General features: G+C 37.0%; 1 protein-coding gene across 1 annotated transcript in view; it reads left to right on the top strand.

Annotated features, from left to right (window-relative positions):
• The first annotated feature begins 18,703 nt into the window (after nucleotides 1-18,703).
• Nucleotides 18,704-24,930, top strand: part of LOC129718250 (uncharacterized) — an 84,372-nt gene continuing 78,145 nt past the window's right edge. The window contains exons 1-2 of the mRNA XM_055668836.1: nucleotides 18,704-18,760; nucleotides 19,018-19,339. The gene's annotated coding sequence lies outside the window, so the exon portion shown is untranslated. The remainder of the gene's footprint in view (nucleotides 18,761-19,017; nucleotides 19,340-24,930) is intronic.

Genomic DNA, 24,930 nt, shown 5'->3' with positions numbered 1-24,930 from the left:
GTTAATCACGTTACAAAAACAACATTAGGTCGTAATATTTGCTATGTTCAAATTTTTCCACTTGTTGAGAAAAGTTGAATCTAGATGAAAAGATGAATCAATTGTGCTTATAGATTTTTCAAAATTGCGAGCTATTAATAGAAGAGAAATCGGTGGGATAAGTCCTTTTCAGTATAAAAGACCGAGAATTCGTGTAACTCGTAAACCGCAGTATTGTTAACGGTGACACGGCGAGGTATCTTTGTCATATGCATTGAATATAACGTTCATAAATCAATAGAACTGCAACCAAGATCACGTACCTCACTGTAAGGTTCTTCCATGCCAAATCCAGCAAAAACACTGAAAGCGCACAAAAAGCAATTATGCACCACATAGGCACCGATCGTCTCTACCTCGTCGAGCCAGTTAAACCAAAGGCGCTGATCGATGCGCTAATAATCAGGCAAGTATACTGATATCGACGCAAAATTGTCACACCAATGTGGCATCTCTTTTCGACTCGTTTATTAAATACAAATCTTATCAGCTTATGCAACAAATAATCAAATGTAATGCAACAAAAATATCATTTGTGAGCCCCATCATTTGATCAATTAAGAATACTTTCGGTATAGTCTAAGTTGAGCTAGCAATGCGATCTTCGAATTTCGAATCAGGTGCGGATATCGCAAAGGAAAGAACTGTCTATGCAGGTTATAAACAGACCAACTAGTAGAGTTAGAGGTATTACAGACCAACTAAAGAGAAATAAGAACACTGAAACCCATGCATCAGTTTACCAAGAACTTCCTGGAACCTTCTCAAAAGATTTATGAAAACGAGATGCGTGTGAGCATGTCATTCGAAAATGCACAAATGTCAACAAGATGGAACCATTTTCATCCAAAACAACATACTCACATGCCCAATAGAAACACTTTCCAACATCGAGATATTTTTTTTTTAATAACAGAAACAATTATCACAATAAAACAAGCGACGGAAGATACAACGCAAACATGCAACGTCGCAACATGCAACCAATTTGGTCACCTTCAAGATTGATTTGTTTGACAAATATAAACGCTGTAAATGTCACTGAATAACAGTTTACGACAATGTGTAGGCGTAGTAATCCACACAGTTAGCAATGCCGCTACTAGATTGATATCAGCATGTAAAATAAAAATACGACTAGATTACATTATATTCACCTAGAATCTAAAATATTAATTAATTCGATTTCGATTTGATTTTTTTTATCTGAAGAGATATCGACGGATATAGCTTAAATCAGTTCGGTATCTTTGATGTATGAAATAACGCATTTGATTTCAAACTTTATTACTTTTTTGTGAAAAAACTCTTCCAAGATAGTCAGATTCCAATTCAGTTTTTGTATTTTGTTTTTTTTTAGCGACGGTTTAGCTTTCCAATCATTCATTCTGTACAATGAGGCTTCGGGCCGAAGGTAAAACAATTATTTAGAATGCACAGATATTGCGTTCCTATATGAAGACTTGGTTCAGCTTACAATATTTTTTAAGCGACCGAACAATCGTAACAAAACTTTGGTTCGTGTAAGACCAATGAGAATTATTATAAAAAACTAATGGCTTAAAAAACCAACTTTAAATATTTGATTAATATACGCAGCTATAACTTGGAAGTGCCAAAACGCCGGATTTATAGAAAATCATCGACGTATATTTAACAGATTGATTGCACAGAAATGCTTCTTGGTTTGCAACAGCTGGTTGCTTGAAAAGTGTAGTGTCAGTAGTAGGTTCAAATATTTTGTAAAGGTTGTAAGGAAATATAATAACACAATCGAATATTTTCTTTCTCGCAAAATCGTTATTTAAAATCATCTTATTCAGCAGCAAAAACCTGATATTTCAAAAGCTTGGGTTTCAAAGGGCTTGTGCTGAATCGGTCGAACCGTTCGGCCGAAACCATTTGTTATATTTTAGAAAAGATTTCTGCTATTGTGTACCTTTCGGAAATTTTTCACGTAAATGAAAGTGTAGTGAATGAAACCCCAAATGTGTGTTCGAGACAAATATATTGTTTTAAAGCAAATAAAACAGCGACAGTTCTATTGAAAAGGTTTAGTAACTCAACTCACTAAAGTGAAAATGAACTAAATACTGTAATTCGTTGTTAGTTGAATCACTGTTGTATGTTTAATGCTGCGACGAAGACTCTCAAACCATTTCGTTAAAGTTCACTCGTTCGTAAACATTTCTGAAAGCGTGTGAATGGAGAAACCGAAAATTTGTAATGTACATCCTTATTATTGAATACGAAGATGAATTGAATTTTAATCAAGAATACCGTACAAAGTATTCAATACTAAGTGAGATACATCAGTGGGTATCATTGTGTGATGAATTTTGAATTAACATTAAAGGATTGATATTGCACTGTTCAAGCTTGTAAGGGAAGGCCCTTTGATTTTGATTGAAATCACTCCTCAAACTACGTCAAACTTTTTGAAAATAAAAAAAGATAAAGATATTGCTACTACTGGTAAACGCTATTGTATCTGTTTCGCCGTAGCAACTTATTTCTATATAGGATATCATCTTAAGCCTTCAACGCCGAAGGTTTCAACGCAAACAACATGAAATTTAACTTGAAAATTGAATAAAGCAATGTTCTTTTGTTGGACTATAGAAACACACAGTTGACTCGTTGGAAATCATAGGTTTGAAACGTTCTGTTACATAAGCAGGAGGTGGAAGTGGTGGAGGAAGAACAAGATGAGGGAAGACTAGCACAGCAGCTCAATATGATATGATTTAATAGCAATGGTGAACCTACTAGGTGAGAGAGTATGTATTTGTATGAGTTTGTTTGGTTGCGTTAACATATAGTGATTTTACATCAATGTTTTCATCTTTGTTTATATTTTGGTTGCTATTTTGCTTTAAGTAATTAGTAATTAGTGGCGTTAGTCACTGTACTTACTCAGTCACAATGTTACGCCAACGCACTCGCGGTCCATGGCAGCTTGTCTCTCGAGAGCGCGCAACATTTCCGAGATCTTGCTCCGCTTGGTCCAACCACCTAGCTCTCTCCTAGTCGGATTCGAGACGAACAACACCACGGCATTCTTACCGCCCATTCCGCCCCTTCCTACTGGGCTTAGAGTAGCGTTGCGCCAGCTCGTGGTTCATTCATAGTCCTAAGCACACGTCGTTCGAAAACGGCTAGTGCTTGCAGGAGGACACTACTCGAGCATTGTCCATGTCTCGTGCCCCGTAAAGGACTACCGGTATTATGAGCACTTGCTTGTTTGCTAGACCTGAACTTGTTTGTGCCTTGTGGAGTCCGTAGTAGGAGGCACGACTTCCAGTCTGCTGCTGCGTTTCTGCTGCAGTTGTTGTCTGACACTGTTAGTCAGATCCGATCCGAACAAACATCCGAAACTCGTCAACCTCCTCAAATTCATCTCTACTCATGCTCATGCGCTCGGTTCCTCCTGCTAGCAGATACTTGGTTGGTCTTCGACGTATTCTCACCTTCGATCCAACACATACATGCTTTTCAGTTGGGTTTACTGTTGAGCAACCGGCCTGGACACCTGGTCCTTTGAGATGTACTGGCTGGATTTATTGATTCATTTATTGTGCCCCGCATGTTAAAGGCCGCACGCGCACGTCAAGAGGCAGGAACACACACAGGAACAGGAGGCCTTGTCTTCGGCCCCTTGCGTGTTTCAAACGCGCTTGTTACCGGTTGCGGTGATATCTTCGTACAGCACTACTGTATATCCTCCTTATCAGTCTTGTTAGTTTCGCAGGGAAGTCCATTAACTTTCTCCATAGTTCTCTACACGGTCGATAGTCGTATCGTAATAGGTGGTTGGTATTCGCGACACTTGCAGCAGGATCTGCCGCAGCGTTTGCGATTTGATTTGGTCCGTTGTCAATTGGGATTGATGGCCATCCACAAAACCGGCTTGATAGATAACTTTCCACAAACCTTTCGTGCTAGCGGCGAGAGACGGCTGGGATGATGATGATTTGGGAGAGCACTTTGTGTAGGCTGCGTTGGGAATCGTGATCGCTCTCGCTCCCGCTCGGTAGTGGTGGTAGTTGTCACATTCCAACTTGTCGCCCTACTTGTAGTATTATTGTGCATATTACTCCCTCCTTCCTGTTCTGTATCCCAGATCCTGACGCGGTAGCTGAGCCAGAGCCAGCAGACAGGAAGCCAAACTATCCGGGCCCAGCTTGATAAGCTCCGCTGCTATGGCCATCCTTCCTTTCAAGCTGATTTGTTGTTCTTGAGCATCCACACAGCATCACTTATCGTGGTATGTAAGTAAGCGCGGTATGTCTCCCTCATCCGCTGTGCTGACGAAGTCATTCCTCCTACCGTCTTTGCCTTGGGCTTGGTCCTCTGCCTCTGGGCCATTGAAGTAGTGTGTTCAATGTAGTTAGTGCTGCTTCCACCTGTCGATATCACCTCACACGTTCATCCGTCAAGATTCTTCCATCTTTCATTTCATTTCACAGCTCCATCATCTGATTCATTTCAGCTCGCGGCACAAAGCCTGCGCGGGATGTGTTTTAGTTTCTTGTAGAATCTACGTGTTTCTTGTGAACGATACAGCTGCTCCATTTCCGCACACTCCTTATTATTACGCTCTTCAAGCGGCGCTCTTTTGTCGCTTTTTGTCTCTTTTCGACCGCTTTCTGTCCGCTTTTTTAATTTTTTATATATTCAATAACCCTAGATATGGGGTTCTACCGATGTTTATTTGCTGTATAATTTCCGCATACATAATCCCATCTATATATTTGTATGCTGCTAGAGAAATGGTTCTATCGAATGAATTGTTTAATTATTTCTGTTCAATATCTGCCTGATCCCCTGTATATATTTAATAATTCTAGAAATAGTTCTAGCAATGTTTACTTCTGTTTAATTTCTGTAAGGATACTTTACTTTTACTTCTATGGCGACAGATCGTTGCGATCCTGTGCCAGAATAAGACTCTGCCAAATCATATATATAGTTAATAGTGCTCAAAATGGTTCTCGCGATGCATAAACACTGGGGAAAAGTGAATAAAAAAGGTTCAAACACTTACTAATATTCGAAGCTAACTCCATCTTAATTCGCAATATAGCAATTAATATTACGAAAAAGCCCGAATACTGCCACCTAGAATCGTCGTTGCATTCACAAGTTCATTTAAAAGTTTAAAAAGCGTCTTCGGTGCGCCATCTAGATAAGCACATAGGCAATAGAAAAAAGTTTTCACAGTGTTGCCACCTATCGTCGTTAGCGCCACCTACCGTCGCCAAAGATTCGGGTGTTTGTATCCACTAAATTAACTAGACATGGCGCCACCTATTAACCGATATGAACAACAACTACGCCACCTACCGTCGTCAAAGATTCGGGTGATTGCATCCACTAAATTAACTAGACGTGGCGCCATCTATTAACCGATAGGAACAACTATTTTGGTGTCGCCACCTATCAACCGATATGAACAACTATTTGGGTGTCGCCACCTATCAACCGATATGAGCAACTTTTTAAGTGGCGCCACCTACACTAGAAGCGCGAAAGCTGCTCCGGTGTCGCTATCTAGTTTTAAGAATGGGAAGCTTTCACAGTGCGCCACCTATATGTCGACATGAAAACTATTCAAGTGGCGCCACCTACATTTGAAGTGCAGAAGCTGTTTCGGTGTCGCCATCTAGTTTTGAAAATGAAAAGCTTCCACAGTGCGCCACCTATATGTCGACATGAACAGCTATTTAAGTGGCGCCACCTACATTTAAAGTGCAGAAGCTCTTTCGGTGCCGCCATCTAGTTTAAAAAATGATAAGCTTCCACAGTGCGCCCCCTGTATGTCGACATGAACAACTATTTCAGAGTCGCCATCTGCATTTGAAGTGTAAAAAAAACTCTTCCGGTGTCGTCATCTAACGCAATTGAAAAATGAAAAGTTTCTGCAGTGAATCGTAACGTTAACGTAATATAACTTCGTGAAAGATTCGAAAAATACATAATCAAACTAGCGTTGGGTGAAATGATCGTACATTATTAATTTAAAAACAAAAACTTGCATTTTCAATTATTTGAAAGTCATGCATCAATTCAATGCAAGATTAGCTCTTACGTACATCAAAATAGCAATTATATTCTTCATCAAGTTGTTCAAGACGAAAAGTTTCTTCCAAGTTATGTTGAGGAAAACATATTATTCTTTTTGGAACATTACTTTCTTCCGAAGGTGCAAGAAAAAGATATACCGATCAAGTGTCGACGTGTAAAACAATAAAATGAAAATAATGTTAAATGCTCGAAATATGTGTTTTCAATATTGTTTTTATAAGACTTAAAGGCCGTATTACAGAAGCTTGTCAAAGTATTGGATTTTCGAATGATCAGCGAATCTATCCTAACCATCACCGACGGCGAAGAATAAGTAGTAAGACCCCACAAGAGGGAGCACAACTACAAGTTCGGATGGTACAATAGGGATTAATTGGAAAACAAAATGTTTCAAAATTAATTGCAGTGCAAAATTGTAGGATTTCTGTTTTGTGTGATCTACGATAAGATTGATATTCCTTGAAAATTTCTATAACAGTTGTAAGAGGGTTGCATAATGAATTTTATACAATTTACTTTTTCATGAAAGTCAAAATAATCTATAATGATACATGAAATCGATGGATGGTAAAGAATGTTACCATTCATGTAAAATTTGATCGCAATTTTTTCCATTCGGCAACTCCAGTTTTTAAAATATAGTTGCTGAAGTATTAAAACAATTGTGTGTTAAAAATGAACGCAGTTTGGACTTAAGTGGTACATACAATCGGCTTTTACAAAAACACGGGAAACGCCTTAAAAGATATTTTAAAGTTTGTTGATTGAATCACTTAACAGATGAAAAGAAGATCAATGTAGATCGCATTCCTTCGTATATGAGGTAATTTCGAGTTGCATGTTGACATTATTGCGTACATAAAGATTTGGGTCAACATCGGAGAACAATAGGTAACATTATATACGATTTATAGGTTCATATGATTTCAAGCTTTTAACAGTACTAGATGAAATCATTATTCCGGAGTGACTTTGATCATTTCATTATTTTGATGAATTTGGGGTGAAATTTCACTACTTGAACCCATTTTGAACTTTTCAAAACGATTTAAATCAGTTTGTGAATATGAGAAGCAATTTGGGGGCCGTTCAAATCACACGTAAACAGTTCATGCTGGCAAATGTCCAAGATGCATACAACACTTTTAGAATATATAAGTACGATTGTTCACGAAGAGAGAAAAAGGTCTAAAATCCAGTCCAAAGTTGCATGTTACGGGACGTCTTGGGTAGTCGTTAAAACGAAAACATGTAGTACGCTGTTGAGATTATTAGGACTCAACTTTGCCTTTGAGGAAAAAAATGCAAATATAATAATGAAATTCGTTGTCATAACACTTTTGTTTTTTAACTGATATGAAAACGAAATAAAAAAAAAAGCTTTACGTATTGCAGTTTGTTGTTTTGTATTCGCTTGAGCCGATTGTTTGTATGCAATAAAAATCGCTCAAAATCTAGTCTATTTTCAATTCATATTTTAGCATGCCAAACACTCATTAAACATCAGGAAATGCATGAATAGTATCAATGCAGACATATCGCAACACGATCAGTAAAGATTACGACAAATCCCAAGCAGGCAGGGTGATCAAAGTCACCCCGATGATCAAAGTTTCCCCCGGTTTACGGTACTCAATTTGATGTTTTTTACTAACACTACTGCGTTTTGGTTCGTACAACATCGTAGTAGAATCATAATACGGGCGGACCGAAATTGTATTTATGCTTAAATTATGCCAATAGGAAATTGTACTAGATAGCAAACAGAGTTGTTCATACCTCAGATTCTATGCAATAGGAAATTGTTACATAATTGGAAAAATTCAAATAAAAAGCAATATATTTTCAACTGGCTGAACCATATTGGCACGTTTATCGCCTCCCCTTTGGTGCTTATAAGCTCATACGGAAAGTTATATACAACTTTATCAGCTTGTACAAAGACGCTTATATCTCAACATCAATTGAAATATACAGTCCACATTGTTGCCTATGGTACAGTAATTGAGAAAATATAAAAATATACCCTTGTTCTTTAAACCATTTGAAGCCTGGAAATATTGATGATCATGTGGTAAACAAACACGTATTCAATACTAGTGACGAGAACTTTCGAGTAGTAATAAAAAATGTGGGAAAAAAGTTTAAATATCTTTTGCAAATTTAATAAACTTTTTTTTAAATTGATTATTCATATTACAACGAACCTTCCAACCCAGTAACTGATTATGCGATGGAAATATTACTTTTAAAAGAGGTGACAATTTTCATTGCAAGCCTAGACGACTTTCATACGAGCAAAAGAAACAAGTTGATGAAAACAATGATGAGCCTTTGAAATAAGGGATTATCAGAGAAAGTAATTCTCCATTTGCAAGTCGTATTGTACTGATACACAAAGAAACATAATACCGGTAATTGAAAAGTATTTTCAATATTAGATCTTCAATCGGAGTTTCATCGAACTAGAATAGCTCGTGAATATTAAATATACGTCGTTTGTTACACCCAAAGCACAATATAAATACTTGAGAGTTCCTAAGTGCTGCAACAGAGAGCGGCAAGTCAAAACACCCGTGGGTTCAGGCACTAGCAACTCCTTGGCTGGGTTCCCGGCCATGTAGGAATCTCCGGCAACGAAAAGGCGGACAGATTAGCATCGCTTGACGGTGGATCTCCTAACATGAAAAGTACCCGGCCCGGATATTATCAGAATTGTCAGAAATAACTTTCTCAACCAGGTAAATACTGAATGGAGAAATCAGCGAAATCTATTTCTCAGAAAAGTGACAGACGATAATCATCGGTGGGAGGACAGATCAAATAGGAGAGAGCAGATTGTTTTATCGCGCCTCCGAGCTGGGCACACAGTTATCACACATGATCCGCTTTTCGAAGGGGAAGATGAACCAACATGCGATGCTTGCCTTGAAGCATTGACGGTAGAACATCTTCTATCGAACTGGTGCAAATACGAAAATGCCACCTGCAAGGTACATGACGGGAAATTTTGTCCAATGACAAAACTAAGGAAGAAAATCTGCTGACCTTTCTTAGAAAAATCCGAACTACTAGACAAAAATTGATCCTAATCACTAAGCCCAACAGTGTATTCGAGCCTCTTTTCTTTTCATTCGTTACAGATCGCCTCATCATAGACAGCAATTACTCTGGAATAGTAATAAACCAATGTTAGTAGATAAAATTTAGAACATATGATGTTATTGTACATACTTTTTGTAACTTTTTCAACTAGAGTCGTTAATGACTCTCGAGCTAAAACCCCTTTCGAATAAATCTAATATAATAATAATAATAATAATAATAATAACGAGCATTGGCAATCAGAAGCACTAGAGGTCTCAGTCAGTCACTAATCTTGTGGGTGAAAAATAAAATAAAGTATGTCAGGGGGTGGCACAGCACAGTACAGCACAAGCAAAATGAAGATGCAGGCACCTCTAAGCAGAAGATCTTAGATCTTATTAGCAGCTCTCGGTTACTCATTCGGTAAGCAGTCTAGGCAGCAAAAACCTGCTTTCTATTACCAAAAAGAAAAATAATATTGAAAACCAATCATTTTACGATTGACGATTATTACATAGGTGCTAAGGGGCGACATCTGGCTTCTTACTCTTCTTCCTCATCCACCTCGATGATCCCTGTTGTATTTTTCGTAAGTGATGCCATTCACTCGGAAAATACTTGAATGTTTTTAATGCTTTTTATCACCATCATGCACAATTCCTCCTGCAGGCGACAGGTTTACCGTCTAAGGGTTACCGGAGAATCTGCATCTTTAATATACTTAAAATCGAAAGTGTCATCCATCAATGATTATGAATCATTCATTGACCCAACTGCATTGTACTCTCCGCACAAGCAATATGCTTCAACAGGTATATTTCAAACTTAATCCAGAACGGATTCAAAAGTAGAAATAAGCTCCCACTACACACGACATTGAGTAACGGTATGCTGTTCTTATGCTTCACGCAAAACCGTAATAACTCCTTGCGCACTTTTGAATCTTTTGGTAATTGATATAAGTGATGATCAAAGTCGGATCTCTTACTACACCCGTATTTGTACGCTCTGTACTTTGTTTTGAATGTTCACTTGAAATTATTTTAGAATATAACAGGTGACATCATAAAAAATTTAAATCAAAACAACAAAACATGTTGTTCAGCCAAGCCTGATGACAAATTTTAACGCACTCGGGGTTTTTGATTTCAACCAATCAGTGAGTGGTTCCCAAAGTGGATACAAATCTATACCCAATTGTCTCCCCTTAGCATAGGTGGTGTTACAGCCACAAGATTTTCGTTGAAGCACAAGAGTAAGCACAGTATCCGGTCCGGGTTGAGCCGTGATTTGTTGTTGTTGTTGCGGAAAAGGACTAGCAGTTAAAAGAGTTATTGAATTTTTTCTTCTTTTTTTCGTTACCATTCTTGAGTTTATTTTAGCTTAGCTAGCGAACTAGGCACTACTGCAGATAGCGGGAAAGATCTACAGATGTAATGTACACTACAATGCTGTAAAATAAACTATCAATCATTGCATCATAGAATGCAATCGATCGATGCAATGTAATGTAAGGTTATTTTATGTGATTCAACAATACACAGCACACTCGTGGGCTTCGGCCAACTCGATTGTCCGGGGCGAATGCTGTCCTTACTCGCTACCGCTCGTTCGAACGTAAACCAGGTAATCACCCCTATGTTTGGAAAAGACCTAGGAAATCCAGCAGATCAGTTGTTTGAATGGAATGTGATCTTTCATCTTGTTCCCACATCTGAACATAAGCCGATAATGCTCCTCCAGAATTTAACTCAACTCTAGTTGAATGAAACTACTTACTATTTCTGTAGGGCATACCGATTTTCACAAATCACCATGCGGCTTCATTTCAGCCTTATATTTTTCAATAAAGTTGTTTGTTCAACGGGGCAAACCATGATCACACATTATCAATTTAAAAACAAAAACCTTCATTTCCCGTTATGCGCTTTACCTAGTATGCACTGATGTAGTAGCTCAAAAAAATTCTTTCGATATTCGATATCATTCTACTAAGACGCACACACAATATTTTCAAAATAATATTTTTCCTGGAACATTATTTTCTTCTGAAGTTGCAAGAAAAAGATATACCGATCAAGTGTTAACGTATAAAACAATAACCCTAAAATAAACTTAAATGATCGAAATATGTGCTTTGGAAACTATTTTCATAAAATTTAAAAGCCGTAATTCCGAAGCTTCGATCAGCAACAACACAAACAACAAAGTAAGTTAATCACGTTACATAAACAACATTAGGTCGTAATATTTTCTATGTTCAAATTTTTCCACTTGTTGAGAAAAGTTGAATCTAGATGAAAAGATGAATCAATTGTGCTTATAGATTTTTCAAAATTGCGAGCTATTAATAGAAGAGAAATCGGTGGGATAAGTCCTTTTCAGTATAAAAGACCGAGAATTCGTGTAACTCGTAAACCGCAGTATTGTTAACAGTGACACGGCGAGGTATCTTTGTCATATGCATTGAATATAACGTTCATAAATCAATAGAACTGCAACCAAGATCACGTACCTCACTGTAAGGTTCTTCCATGCCAAATCCAGCAAAAACACTGAAAGCGCACAAAAAGCAATTATGCACCACATAGGCACCGATCGTCTCTACCTCGTCGAGCCAGTTAAACCAAAGGCGCTGATCGATGCGCTAATAATCAGGCAAGTATACTGATATCGACGCAAAATTGTCACACCAATGTGGCATCTCTTTTCGACTCGTTTATTAAATACAAATCTTATCAGCTTATGCAACAAATAATCAAATGTAATGCAACAAAAATATCATTTGTGAGCCCCATCATTTGATCAATTAAGAATACTTTCGGTATAGTCTAAGTTGAGCTAGCAATGCGATCTTCGAATTTCGAATCAGGTGCGGATATCGCAAAGGAAAGAACTGTCTATGCAGGTTATTAACAGACCAACTAGTAGAGTTAGAGGTATTACAGACCAACTAAAGAGAAATAAGAACACTGAAACCCATGCATCAGTTTACCAAGAACTTCCTGGAACCTTCTCAAAAGATTTATGAAAACGAGATGCGTGTGAGCATGTCATTCGAAAATGCACAAATGTCAACAAGATGGAACCATTTTCATCCAAAACAACATACTCACATGCCCAATAGAAACACTTTCCAACATCGAGATATTTTTTTTTTAATAACAGAAACAATTATCACAATAAAACAAGCGACGGAAGATACAACGCAAACATGCAACGTCGCAACATGCAACCAATTTGGTCACCTTCAAGATTGATTTGTTTGACAAATATAAACGCTGTAAATGTCACTGAATAACAGTTTACGACAATGTGTAGGCGTAGTAATCCACACAGTTAGCAATGCCGCTACTAGATTGATATCAGCATGTAAAATAAAAATACGACTAGATTACATTATATTTACCTAGAATCTAAAATATTAATTAATTCGATTTCGATTTGATTTTTTTTATCTGAAGAGATATCGACGGATATAGCTTAAATCAGTTCGGTATCTTTGATGTATGAATAACGCATTTGATTTCAAACTTTATTACTTTTTTGTGAAAAAACTCTTCCAAGATAGTCAGATTCCAATTCAGTTTTTGTATTTTTTTTTTTTTAGCGACGGTTTAGCTTTCCAATCATTCATTCTGTACAATGAGGCTTCGGGCCGAAGGTAAAACAATTATTTAGAATGCACAGATATTGCGTACCTATATGAAGACTTGGTTCAGCTTACAATATTTTTTAAGCGACCGAACAATCGTAACAAAACTTTGGTTCGTGTAAGACCAATGAGAATTATTATAAAAAACTAATGGCTTAAAAAACCAACTTTAAATATTTGATTAATATACGCAGCTATAACTTGGAAGTGCCAAAACGCCGGATTTATAGAAAATCATCGACGTATATTTAACAGATTGATTGCACAGAAATGCTTTTTGGTTTGCAACAGCTGGTTGCTTGAAAAGTGTAGTGTCAGTAGTAGGTTCAAATATTTTGTAAAGGTTGTAAGGAAATATAATAACACAATCGAATATTTTCTTTCTCGCAAAATCGTTATTTAAAATCATCTTATTCAGCAGCAAAAACCTGATATTTCAAAAGCTTGGGTTTCAAAGGGCTTGTGCTGAATCGGTCGAACCGTTCGGCCGAAACCATTTGTTATATTTTAGAAAAGATTTCTGCTATTGTGTACCTTTCGGAAATTTTTCACGTAAATGAAAGTGTAGTGAATGAAACCCCAAATGTGTGTTCGAGACAAATATATTGTTTTAAAGCAAATAAAACAGCGACAGTGCTATTGAAAAGGTTTAGTAACTCAACTCACTAAAGTGAAAATGAACTAAATACTGTAATTCGTTGTTAGTTGAATCACTGTTGTATGTTTAATGCTGCGACGAAGACTCTCAAACCATTTCGTTAAAGTTCACTCGTTCGTAAACATTTCTGAAAGCGTGTGAATGGAGAAACCGAAAATTTGTAATGTACATCCTTATTATTGAATACGAAGATGAATTGAATTTTAATCAAGAATACCGTACAAAGTATTCAATACTAAGTGAGATACATCAGTGGGTATCATTGTGTGATGAATTTTGAATTAACATTAAAGGATTGATATTGCACTGTTCAAGCTTGTAAGGGAAGGCCCTTTGATTTTGATTGAAATCACTCCTCAAACTACGTCAAACTTTTTGAAAATAAAAAAAGATAAAGATATTGCTACTACTGGTAAACGCTATTGTATCTGTTTCGCCGTAGCAACTTATTTCTATATAGGATATCATCTTAAGCCTTCAACGCCGAAGGTTTCAACGCAAACAACATGAAATTTAACTTGAAAATTGAATAAAGCAATGTTCTTTTGTTGGACTATAGAAACACACAGTTGACTCGTTGGAAATCATAGGTTTGAAACGTTCTGTTACATAAGCAGGAGGTGGAAGTGGTGGAGGAAGAACAAGATGAGGGAAGACTAGCACAGCAGCTCAATATGATATGATTTAATAGCAATGGTGAACCTACCAGGTGAGAGAGTATGTATTTGTATGAGTTTGTTTGGTTGCGTTAACATATAGTGATTTTACATCAATGTTTTCATCTTTGTTTATATTTTGGTTGCTATTTTGCTTTAAGTAATTAGTAATTAGTGGCGTTAGTCACTGTACTTACTCAGTCACAATGTTACGCCAACGCACTCGCGGTCCATGGCAGCTTGTCTCTCGAGAGCGCGCAACATTTCCGAGATCTTGCTCCGCTTGGTCCAACCACCTAGCTCTCTCCTAGTCGGATTCGAGACGAACAACACCACGGCATTCTTACCGCCCATTCCGCCCCTTCCTACTGGGCTTAGAGTAGCGTTGCGCCAGCTCGTGGTTCATTCATAGTCCTAAGCACACGTCGTTCGAAAACGGCTAGTGCTTGCAGGAGGACACTACTCGAGCATTGTCCATGTCTCGTGCCCCGTAAAGGACTACCGGTATTATGAGCACTTGCTTGTTTGCTAGACCTGAACTTGTTTGTGCCTTGTGGAGTCCGTAGTAGGAGGCACGACTTCCAGTCTGCTGCTGCGTTTCTGCTGCAGTTGTTGTCTGACACTGTTAGTCAGATCCGATCCGAACAAACATCCGAAACTCGTCAACCTCCTCAAATTCATCTCTACTCATGCTCATGCGCTCGGTTCCTCCTGCTAGCAGATACTTGGTTGGTCTTCGACGTATTCTCACCTTCGATCCAACACATACATGCTTTTCAGTTGGGTTTACTGTTGAGCAACCGGCCTGGACACCTGGTCCTTTGAGATGTACTGGCTGGATTTATTGATTCATTTATTGTGCCCCGCATGTTAAAGGCCGCACGCGCACGTCAAGAGGCAGGAACACACACAGGAACAGGAGGCCTTGTCTTCGGCCCCTTGCGTGTTTCAAACGCGCTTGTTACCGGTTGCGGTGATATCTTCGTACAGCACTACTGTATATCCTCCTTATCAGTCTTGTTAGTTTCGCAGGGAAGTCCATTAACTTTCTCCATAGTTCTCTACACGGTCGATAGTCGTATCGTAATAGGTGGTTGGTATTCGCGACACTTGCAGCAGGATCTGCCGCAGCGTTTGCGATTTGATTTGGTCCGTTGTCAATTGGGATTGATGGCCATCCACAAAACCGGCTTGATAGATAACTTTCCACAAACCTTTCGTGCTAGCGGCGAGAGACGGCTGGGATGATGATGATTTGGGAGAGCACTTTGTGTAGGCTGCGTTGGGAATCGTGATCGCTCTCGCTCCCGCTCGGTAGTGGTGGTAGTTGTCACATTCCAACTTGTCGCCCTACTTGTAGTATTATTGTGCATATTACTCCCTCCTTCCTGTTCTGTATCCCAGATCCTGACGCGGTAGCTGAGCCAGAGCCAGCAGACAGGAAGCCAAACTATCCGGGCCCAGCTTGATAAGCTCCGCTGCTATGGCCATCCTTCCTTTCAAGCTGATTTGTTGTTCTTGAGCATCCACACAGCATCACTTATCGTGGTATGTAAGTAAGCGCGGTATGTCTCCCTCATCCGCTGTGCTGACGAAGTCATTCCTCCTACCGTCTTTGCCTTGGGCTTGGTCCTCTGCCTCTGGGCCATTGAAGTAGTGTGTTCAATGTAGTTAGTGCTGCTTCCACCTGTCGATATCACCTCACACGTTCGCGGCACAAAGCCTGCGCGGGATGTGTTTTAGTTTCTTGTAGAATCTACGTGTTTCTTGTGAACGATACAGCTGCTCCATTTCCGCACACTCCTTATTATTACGCTCTTCAAGCGGCGCTCTTTTGTCGCTTTTTGTCTCTTTTCGACCGCTTTCTGTCCGCTTTTTTAATTTTTTATATATTCAATAACCCTAGATATGGGGTTCTACCGATGTTTATTTGCTGTATAATTTCCGCATACATAATCCCATCTATATATTTGTATGCTGCTAGAGAAATGGTTCTATCGAATGAATTGTTTAATTATTTCTGTTCAATATCTGCCTGATCCCCTGTATATATTTAATAATTCTAGAAATAGTTCTAGCAATGTTTACTTCTGTTTAATTTCTGTAAGGATACTTTACTTTTACTTCTATGGCGACAGATCGTTGCGATCCTGTGCCAGAATAAGTCTCTGCCAAATCATATATATAGTTAATAGTGCTCAAAATGGTTCTCGCGATGCATAAACACTGGGGAAAAGTGAAGAAAAAGGTTGAAATACTTACTAGTATTAAAACCAGCTTCATCTACTTCTATTTCCGCAATAGAAAAAATTTTGCACATTTTAAGAATATCTGTGCAAATATAAGGAGACTCTAACAAAAATATGCAGAAACTATCGACATTCTGCAAATATCTACGAATCAATAAAAATTTGCACAAGAACTCTGAAAATCAGAGTTTCGCAGACAAATCCGCACATCTGGTATCCCTGGTGTTTACTTAACTGTGAAAATTTCAATGGCGACGTGTTTACAGATTTCTTATGTGTGAAGACACTTTTAGACAAGTACCTATATATTTTTGCTTTGAGGTGAAAACCATCAACCTTCGAAGGACTTGTAAACAGTAAAAAATTTAAATATACGATTACTGTAACGTGACAGTTTTGTTTTATGTTGTTGATGCTTGCAGTGCTTTCAAACTGTAGAGAAGTGTGAACTAAAATTTACCTCAAGATATAGGATAATCAAATGACATGAACCAAATTTCAACTTAAGATAGGGGATTATCAAATAACGTATTACGTATATTTTTAACATAAGGTCGCTGTGCGCTTCGTGACCGGATTATTCGAATTTTTTTCGCATCGTCAATGAGCTTCATCATTTAATATTATTAGGTATTAAATTTAAAACAAAAGCCCCAACGTGGTACTGTTACAATTATGTACGAGTGCAAGTTGTACAATGAATAATATTCACGTTTTACGTAAATGTCAACTGAGTCTAAAGTTGTGCAGTATCAGTTTTTTTGTGAACAAGCCGATCACAGGCTTAAATATTGTTTACAATAATGAGTTTCCTATTACAGCACGAGAGGCTGTTACTGTTCCGTATTTTCGAAAATACACAAAAAGAAAAGTGATTTACATTGGTAATTTAAAATATTTAAGGCACTGTTGTCGGAAACTACTACTAAACCGCTGTAAACTCTTGCCGAAGTGGTGAGCAGTTACTGGTATTGGCCGTCATTGCCGCTAGTGGGAATGAAAAACTTTGTATTTCTTGTCTATCATTTTCCACTAATTTATAAGCAAAGCAAAACTTTGGTGATACATTCCGATTTGGAACTTGACCTTCTGTTTGTTATAGACAGATTAAACTATAAATCTATAGATAATTTATAAACTTATATTAATCAACGATTTTTTGACTCTTTTACTATTGTTGATACTGTGATAGTTATTAATTTACTATTCTAATTTATTCCTCAGTTGCTTGGCAATGTATCAATTATTTACCTCTTTCAAACATTGCTGCTTGATCAGTTGGAAATATATTAAAAACTAGCTAATATGTAGTATTACTTATTAACGCTTTACTGCATTTGTCGCTTGCTAAGTGCAGCTAATTGGATTTGGAATGCTGACTATATTCTAGGTGTCCTTAAATTCACACATGTGAATTGCTAATTGTTGTTAATTTATTGGATTTGGGATGCAGACATGTTCTGAGATTTTTTCTGGTACTTAGAACTGTCAGCTGAGTTAGTAATGTTGCAAATAGTATAAGCTTACCAAATACATATAATTTTCATATTATGATTGCAAAGTGTAAGACAGCAGCGTTTATGAAAATATTGTGCTATGAACATAAAATGTATTGATTTTATGTTTGTCCATTTTTTGTTATTATCTTCAGCTAACAGGTTTTCAGCCTCTCTGTTTGGTTACATTGTTCCGTGTATATGCTGGTAAAATTAAGCTTATAGGCCATGCTCATCTATGTGTGAATATAGCCTAGCTGGTGTAGCTCGTCTTTCTCGCACTGATATATGAAATTTTACCACAGCCCAGAAATCAATATAATTTTCGCAGCGAGTGTCTTTTTCTGTCGTATTAGCTAAGTTTAATACTATGTGATGACGGTATTTTGTCATTTGGTTACATAATACTTAACCCATTTAGATATTTTGGATTTTATTTTGTAAAACTGCGCATGATGTCTAGGTATTGATTATTAGGAAACAACATTCCTTTCAAATGACGCAAATATTTGCTCATTATTCAATGATAAATAGGTTTAAAATCTCAATTCAATTATTCAGGAATAAAAATCTAGTACTCATATTCGTTAAACTATCTAGTCCTCTATTTTCGAGACCAACTGTTGTTAGAAATTTCTAAAGAAATGACATTCGAACCAAAAGGACTAGAAATTTCCCTAGTTGTGAAGTGCGCAAACTCGTCGAATGCCGCCAATTACCGAAACGAACTCATTGTTAGTCAACATCAGCCGATCACAACCAGCTGAAAAGCAACAGCAAGGATATCATAGAATCACTGTTGCTCCAACTCTGACGCTGGTGTGACGCGTGTGGTATAGTGTCCTTGTGTTCGATAGTTTGCGAGCTGTGTGTTTTTCTTAAGAAATCATATTATGCGTTATTTACTGCCACGCACTAAAAATCCAATTGATTTGTCAGTTAAATTTCAATAGAAATGCCGCTGTGGAAAATATTTGGGGATATATAGTCATGTTTATTCATCCTATACTACACACTGCCCGCAATCTTGCCTAGGAATGACATTCATCAAGTACATATAAGTTTTGTGAATTTTCGTTCGGATCGATAGTGATTGATTGCAGGTTGGCGCCTGCAACTTAGACACCACTTGAAATTATCTGATTGGTTTTGAGTTGAAAAACGTTATCCTAAAATAAAACATCGCGTCTCTCGTTCGATCAAGAAATCGTGAGCATCAAAAACAAATACTGAAGTGTTCTCCATATTATGTAGCCTATCGAAACAATAATTCGTTTAATCTGGTTCATGCTTTAAGTGTTAATAATAATAATCCGGAACTCAGCTTTTCATACAACGGAATCAATTCTGGACATTTCTGCCATTGATAAAAGTACATAGGACATCGGAATAAAAGGAATAGTTGTCTCCAAGTAAGTCTGTGCGTTTGCGGTTTTATTTCTCGGAAAGGTTTGCAATGCTGCGAGCTTGTATTCCCTTTGATATTAAACTAAATTCGCTCGAAACTTTTTTGCTGGAGACATAATGCTTTGTGGTTTCGTTCGGTTTAATAGCATGCTGAGATAACTTTTATTTCAAGAAATTTAAACTTCATTTCATGACTTCTTTTACCGTAGTCATCCAGCTTTATTCATTTTTAAGATTTAATTTGAATATGGATTTAGGGATTCGAATAAACAAATATTTTGTTCACCGAGAAACGTTTCTAATTTATTGAGTTTTTTTTACTGTTGTTTGTTTATATTCTTTCAAAAGAAACTGACGTATAAACTCTAGAACTTAAAACCATTTTTGGCAAGATGCGCCAAGCGATTACAAGTACTAATTTTACAAAACTGTTATGAAAACCGGTTTCAATTCTCATACCAGTTTCAGCTCATTTCATTGTCATGTGTAAGCAAATGAGTCATATTGTTAGAAAAAAAAGTAAGTAAATGTTGTTGTAGGGAACCAAATGAGTCTTCCAGTTAGAGCTCTTATTTACAGATTAATTATTAGACGTGATGGATTGCTGCGATGATAATATGTACAATATAATCGAGAATAAAATTAATAAATCATACTGCCTATTCGACATGTCAGAAAAAAAACCCTTAGCGTTCAACAAAAAAAAATTTTTTTTGTTATCTAGAATAGACTTATTATAAATCAACGATTTAGTCATTCTTGTTTTATGCTTTTCTTATTGCCATGATAATTATTACCATGATAATTGTTAAATTACTATTTGAATTTATTGCATCATTTGATAACTAATGCTTATCCGATTGATTAAATACCTCTTCCTAACATTACCGTTTAATCAGCTGAAAATATATATTAAAAAACTAGCCCATATTTAGGGTTATTTGTTATGCTTCACCGCATTTGTTGCTTATTAAGTGTTGTTGATTTATCCCATATTTCCAAGATGCTGACTTTGTATTCTGTGTTCTGAGACCTACGGTATATTATTCTGTGATGTATTAGGAGACAAGAACAGAGCGTGAGCATGAGAGTGTTGACGACGGCACACATCGTTGTTGCACCTCCTTGATTGACCTGAACTAGTGAAGCTGCACAAAGAACCACATAGATAGTTTTTGGGATGTTATATGTTCTTTTGTGTGCACCAGTTTAGTAACCCTCACTCTATAAAGATCAATGACGGCGCCGACCACGTCCTTACGGTCATCAAGGAAGGTAACGAAATGGATTGTTAGTTCGACACACGTTGGTATGAGACTGAGTTTACGTCTTCATCTCCATGAAAGTCACATGAAGGGTAGTTCTGGTAGGCGATACGATTAGATATCTCTCAATCTTCTTCATCTTCTTATCCGGATTCAAAGCTGGTCAATTTCGGGGCCAACGCTACTAATACGAACAGTCTCTCCCAAGTTAGGATTCGAACACACGCCGACTGGCTGCTTAGGCCAGGTGGAAAATTTATCAATTTTGCGTGCGAAGAATAAATTTCAAACTTTGTAGTAAATCTATAAATATAAAATCTATTTCCTCTTTTGTTTACTCATGTACTCATGTAAAATCTTTGAGCATAAGGTCAATACGATATACATTTGATAATCTAACTAGGTATATCATTGCGTAGTCAACAAATCCAGCATGTAAATGTTTTAGATGATATATTTAATAATAATTTAAATAGGCCACTATGCGGTATCCGTTTATTATGTTCATAGTTCATTTTTATCATCTTTATTTGAGAGGTTTTTAACCTTCAGGCTGGTTCACCTCTTGAAAATTTCCGAATCTGACTTGATTTCGGTATGTATATAAAATGACTTTACGCACATTAAATGAACAGTTGCTTTAAAATTAATATTACAGCCATCCTCGGTCTTTGTGGTATAACGGCTTCACATGGTTGGTCACAGTCTTGAAAAGTAGGTTTTTGTGTCAAGATGATTGCGGTCAAATAATCTGTCTAGGAAAATATCTTGAAATATCCCTTGGCTGTTTGTCGAATCAAGTATTTTAGATGACAGATTCAAGTCAAAGCATGACGCTGAAAACCAAATGATGGATGATTGAGCGGGACAAATCGAAGCTTATTGTCGGTTAGTGAAGATGCTTCTATCCCGGCGGGAATTTTTATTTCAATTTCCGCCTGACGCTAACGATATTACATCAATTTATACTCTTTCGAAATCTACTTAGGAAGCAAACGTTCTAGTATGACCCATCTAGTCCCTACTAAATTGTAGATGTGTTCATAGATTTCGAACCGTTGTTGCCTTTGGATGTTGATTCTACAGCATTACGAAATATTTATCAGGATGGAAAAATTTATTCAATTTATTTTATTCGCAATTGCTTTCTTTTCAAACATATTTTTATTTTCTTTTTTGGAATGTTGCCTCCATGCTCACTTCATGCATATTACAGTCTCGACAAGTATTATAGTGAGGGTTTCTTGAAACATTGTTCCACTTTGCACAATAAATTGAATCGGTTTTATTATGTAGCATGTTACAATAAAAAGAAAGAGTGTCAGAACAATATTTTTGGCTTATAGTTGTATTAGATGCTGCCTTTCTAACGTAATTGGGAGGTGGTCGCAAAATCTATAATATTTCATATTACCAACGCCATAATATTCATGCAAAAAGGTGCGTTGGAAAGGTGGAATTGTTCGAAACATTTGTGGAACATTCACTGTGCTTTCCATTTCATTTTTGTCAACCGTAATCTCTACTCAAGGCCAAAATAGGTTCCCTAATGTTGTTGAAGATGATACTAAATTCCAATTCGACTGCTATCAAGCTGGTGTTATTTTAGATGCGTTCGTTCTAAATCCACTCATCAAAATCGAATTTATTTCTCATCTTGATTGTATTTCTCCATCTTCGCCAGTATTTGGAAGCAAATGTACCCAACAGCGCTACCACAAGTACAGATGTCTGTACACGAAAAAAGTTGGAACATCATGATTTTCATTCTCGGCTTAATAACCATAAGCCAAACCGACACATTGAGCTATGCATCATTTGTTTTGATAAATGTTAGAAGGATGGTTCCAACTTTTTTCGTTGAAAAATATATGCTTGTGGTAAGGCAGATTATCTAGTGAACGATATGCCAATAATGTAATGCGCGTTCAAGAGCATATTTTCCAGTGGCATCGCGCTGTGAAGTTGATTTAGGATTCACGTTGTTTCGCTTTACAATTTTTATCTAAATGGATTTTCAACTTTTTTGCAAATTTCCCGAACATTGAATGTAACAGCAGATTGCTACTTTTTGAGTCACGTGAAGCCTATATCTCTATATAAACAATTATGTTGAAAAACCAATTTCTGTATGTACGTAAGCATACATGTATAAAGGTGTGTAAGCAGTAAAGGCTCAACCATGCTGTGGGATCGCCGGTTTAGCGAGTATTTTTTATGTGAAAAGTGCTTAAAACAGCTAGCAAAGGATATTAGCTATTAGTCGAAGTCTAGAATGTGACTTATTAGGGGGTTTACCATTAATGTGTATATATATATATATATATATATATATATATATATATATATATATATATATATATATATATATATATATATATATATATATATATATATATATATATATATATATATATATATATATATATAATCAAATCAAGGTAAAATTGCGTATTTATTAAATAAAGATTATTTAAAACAGCTTGAATACTTGAAATTTATTATAAGGTATCGTTCGAATTGGTGTAAAAATTTCACTATATTTTCAAGAATTACACAAACTGTTCCAGTTGAATTCTACTTGACGCCGTTTAAAGCGGTACAGTTCGTTCTGTTCGAATATCTTGACTGCTACCAAAGTAGGTTTTCGGTTTGGTCCGATACCACTCGATTCCGGTTTCGTTCAAAATCCGGCCTTGAGTCTAGAAAAAAAGTAAACAGTTATGATAGAACACTATGTTGGTAAACGGGGCTATGACATAGCCCTAAACCGGTTAAAATATCAGAATACAACAAGATAATGCTAGTCTATTTTTGCTACCTCGTTCCACTATCTCATTTAATAATATAAAAACCCCTAATTTCAAAAAGCACGCAAGGCAATACATGGACGTTTTTTCATTATCCAAAGAGTGTTAAAATTACAAGATAATACCTAGATATTATAATTACGGGAGAATAAATGTGAGTATCAACATATGAAAGTTTTTCGTTTCTAAATCTAGAACTAACCCCAAGATAAACAAAAACCCAAATTAAACCGCCTAGATCGGGCCTTTCTGACACGAACATACTTATTCCCCAAAATATTTGCAGACCCTAAAGTAAGTCTTATTATACATGCTTAAAAGTTAGAAAACGTTTTTGATCTTTGCGTCAAAATAATCCAAAAGCCAATAGTTTTTGCACAAATGCTTCATGTTATGTAAATAGGAACTTAATTACAACTGTAATAAATTCTTACGCATGTTTTTCTTATCAAATAAAAATCTTTTCCGTAAAATCACATTCCGGTTAAACACACCCGAGGTAAAACAACAGATTTGAAATATTCTTTTTGTGTTTGTTTTGTTTTGTTCTGTGTCAAGTCCACACAAAAGTACAAGCTTTAAGGTGGAAATGCGTCGAAGCCATAATAGCCGACTTCAAGCTACCACGTGGTCAACTTCGAATTTTCAAATGCTTACTACTCGGTCATAGTTAATGCATCGCTTGTGAAAACATATCATCATGTTTGTTATGCTGATAAAAACATATAATAGTGTTTTCATAGATAACGCATTAACTATTCACGAGTCTAGTTACGCTGAAAATTCTTAGTCGACCACGTGGTGACCACGTGGTGGCTTCTACACACTACCACCTTAATCAAGAAATGTGTCTTTTCAAAACGGACAATGATTGCTCTGACTTTACTCAAAGAATGTGTGAAATGCATAACGCAACAGTTGTACAATGAATACATTGACAGAGATCAAAATCAGAATATGGATCATACACGCAAAAATCTTGTAACCGATCGTTACAGTAAAATTGAATGTTTTTTTAATTGTATGAAATGTACCTAGTAAACGCTCACCTATTTTTCATGTAACGTACTAAGCTTCCACAGTTCAACTCTTACACAAAATCGATGGGCTGTCGCATACGGGGCGAAATGAGTCGACTAGCCGCCATACCAAATTTGAACTACGAGCATTGGCGGCTATCGAGTACGCGCCAACAGCGCATTTGAATTCAGGCGAGCGAGTGATAAAGAGGTGCGAGTTATTTTTAAAAGAGGTAATTGGTGGTAAAAGATTGTTGAACCGGAGAAACCGAGGAGTAAAAGAGGACAATCATAAGAATTATTCAGGACCTTTTTTGTTGCATTTAATTAATTTGCGATTGGCGATCGCGATAGCACTCGGCACCCGCTTCGGCCTAGGCAGCATTAAGTTGCCTACGTCTAACCGTAAAAGACCAACGAGCTCTCGGGCAACGGCCCTAACCGTAAAGGAGAGGATTCCCTTCTCGGTTCGGCAGAAGTCGGTATCGTCCGTCGCCAACCG

Source organism: Wyeomyia smithii, chromosome 1 (assembly GCF_029784165.1).
Source record: "Wyeomyia smithii strain HCP4-BCI-WySm-NY-G18 chromosome 1, ASM2978416v1, whole genome shotgun sequence".
NCBI classification, from domain to species: Eukaryota; Metazoa; Arthropoda; class Insecta; order Diptera; family Culicidae; genus Wyeomyia; species Wyeomyia smithii.
The sequence above is the reverse complement of the archived record's forward strand: the minus strand, read 5'-3'. Positions and strand labels throughout refer to the sequence as shown.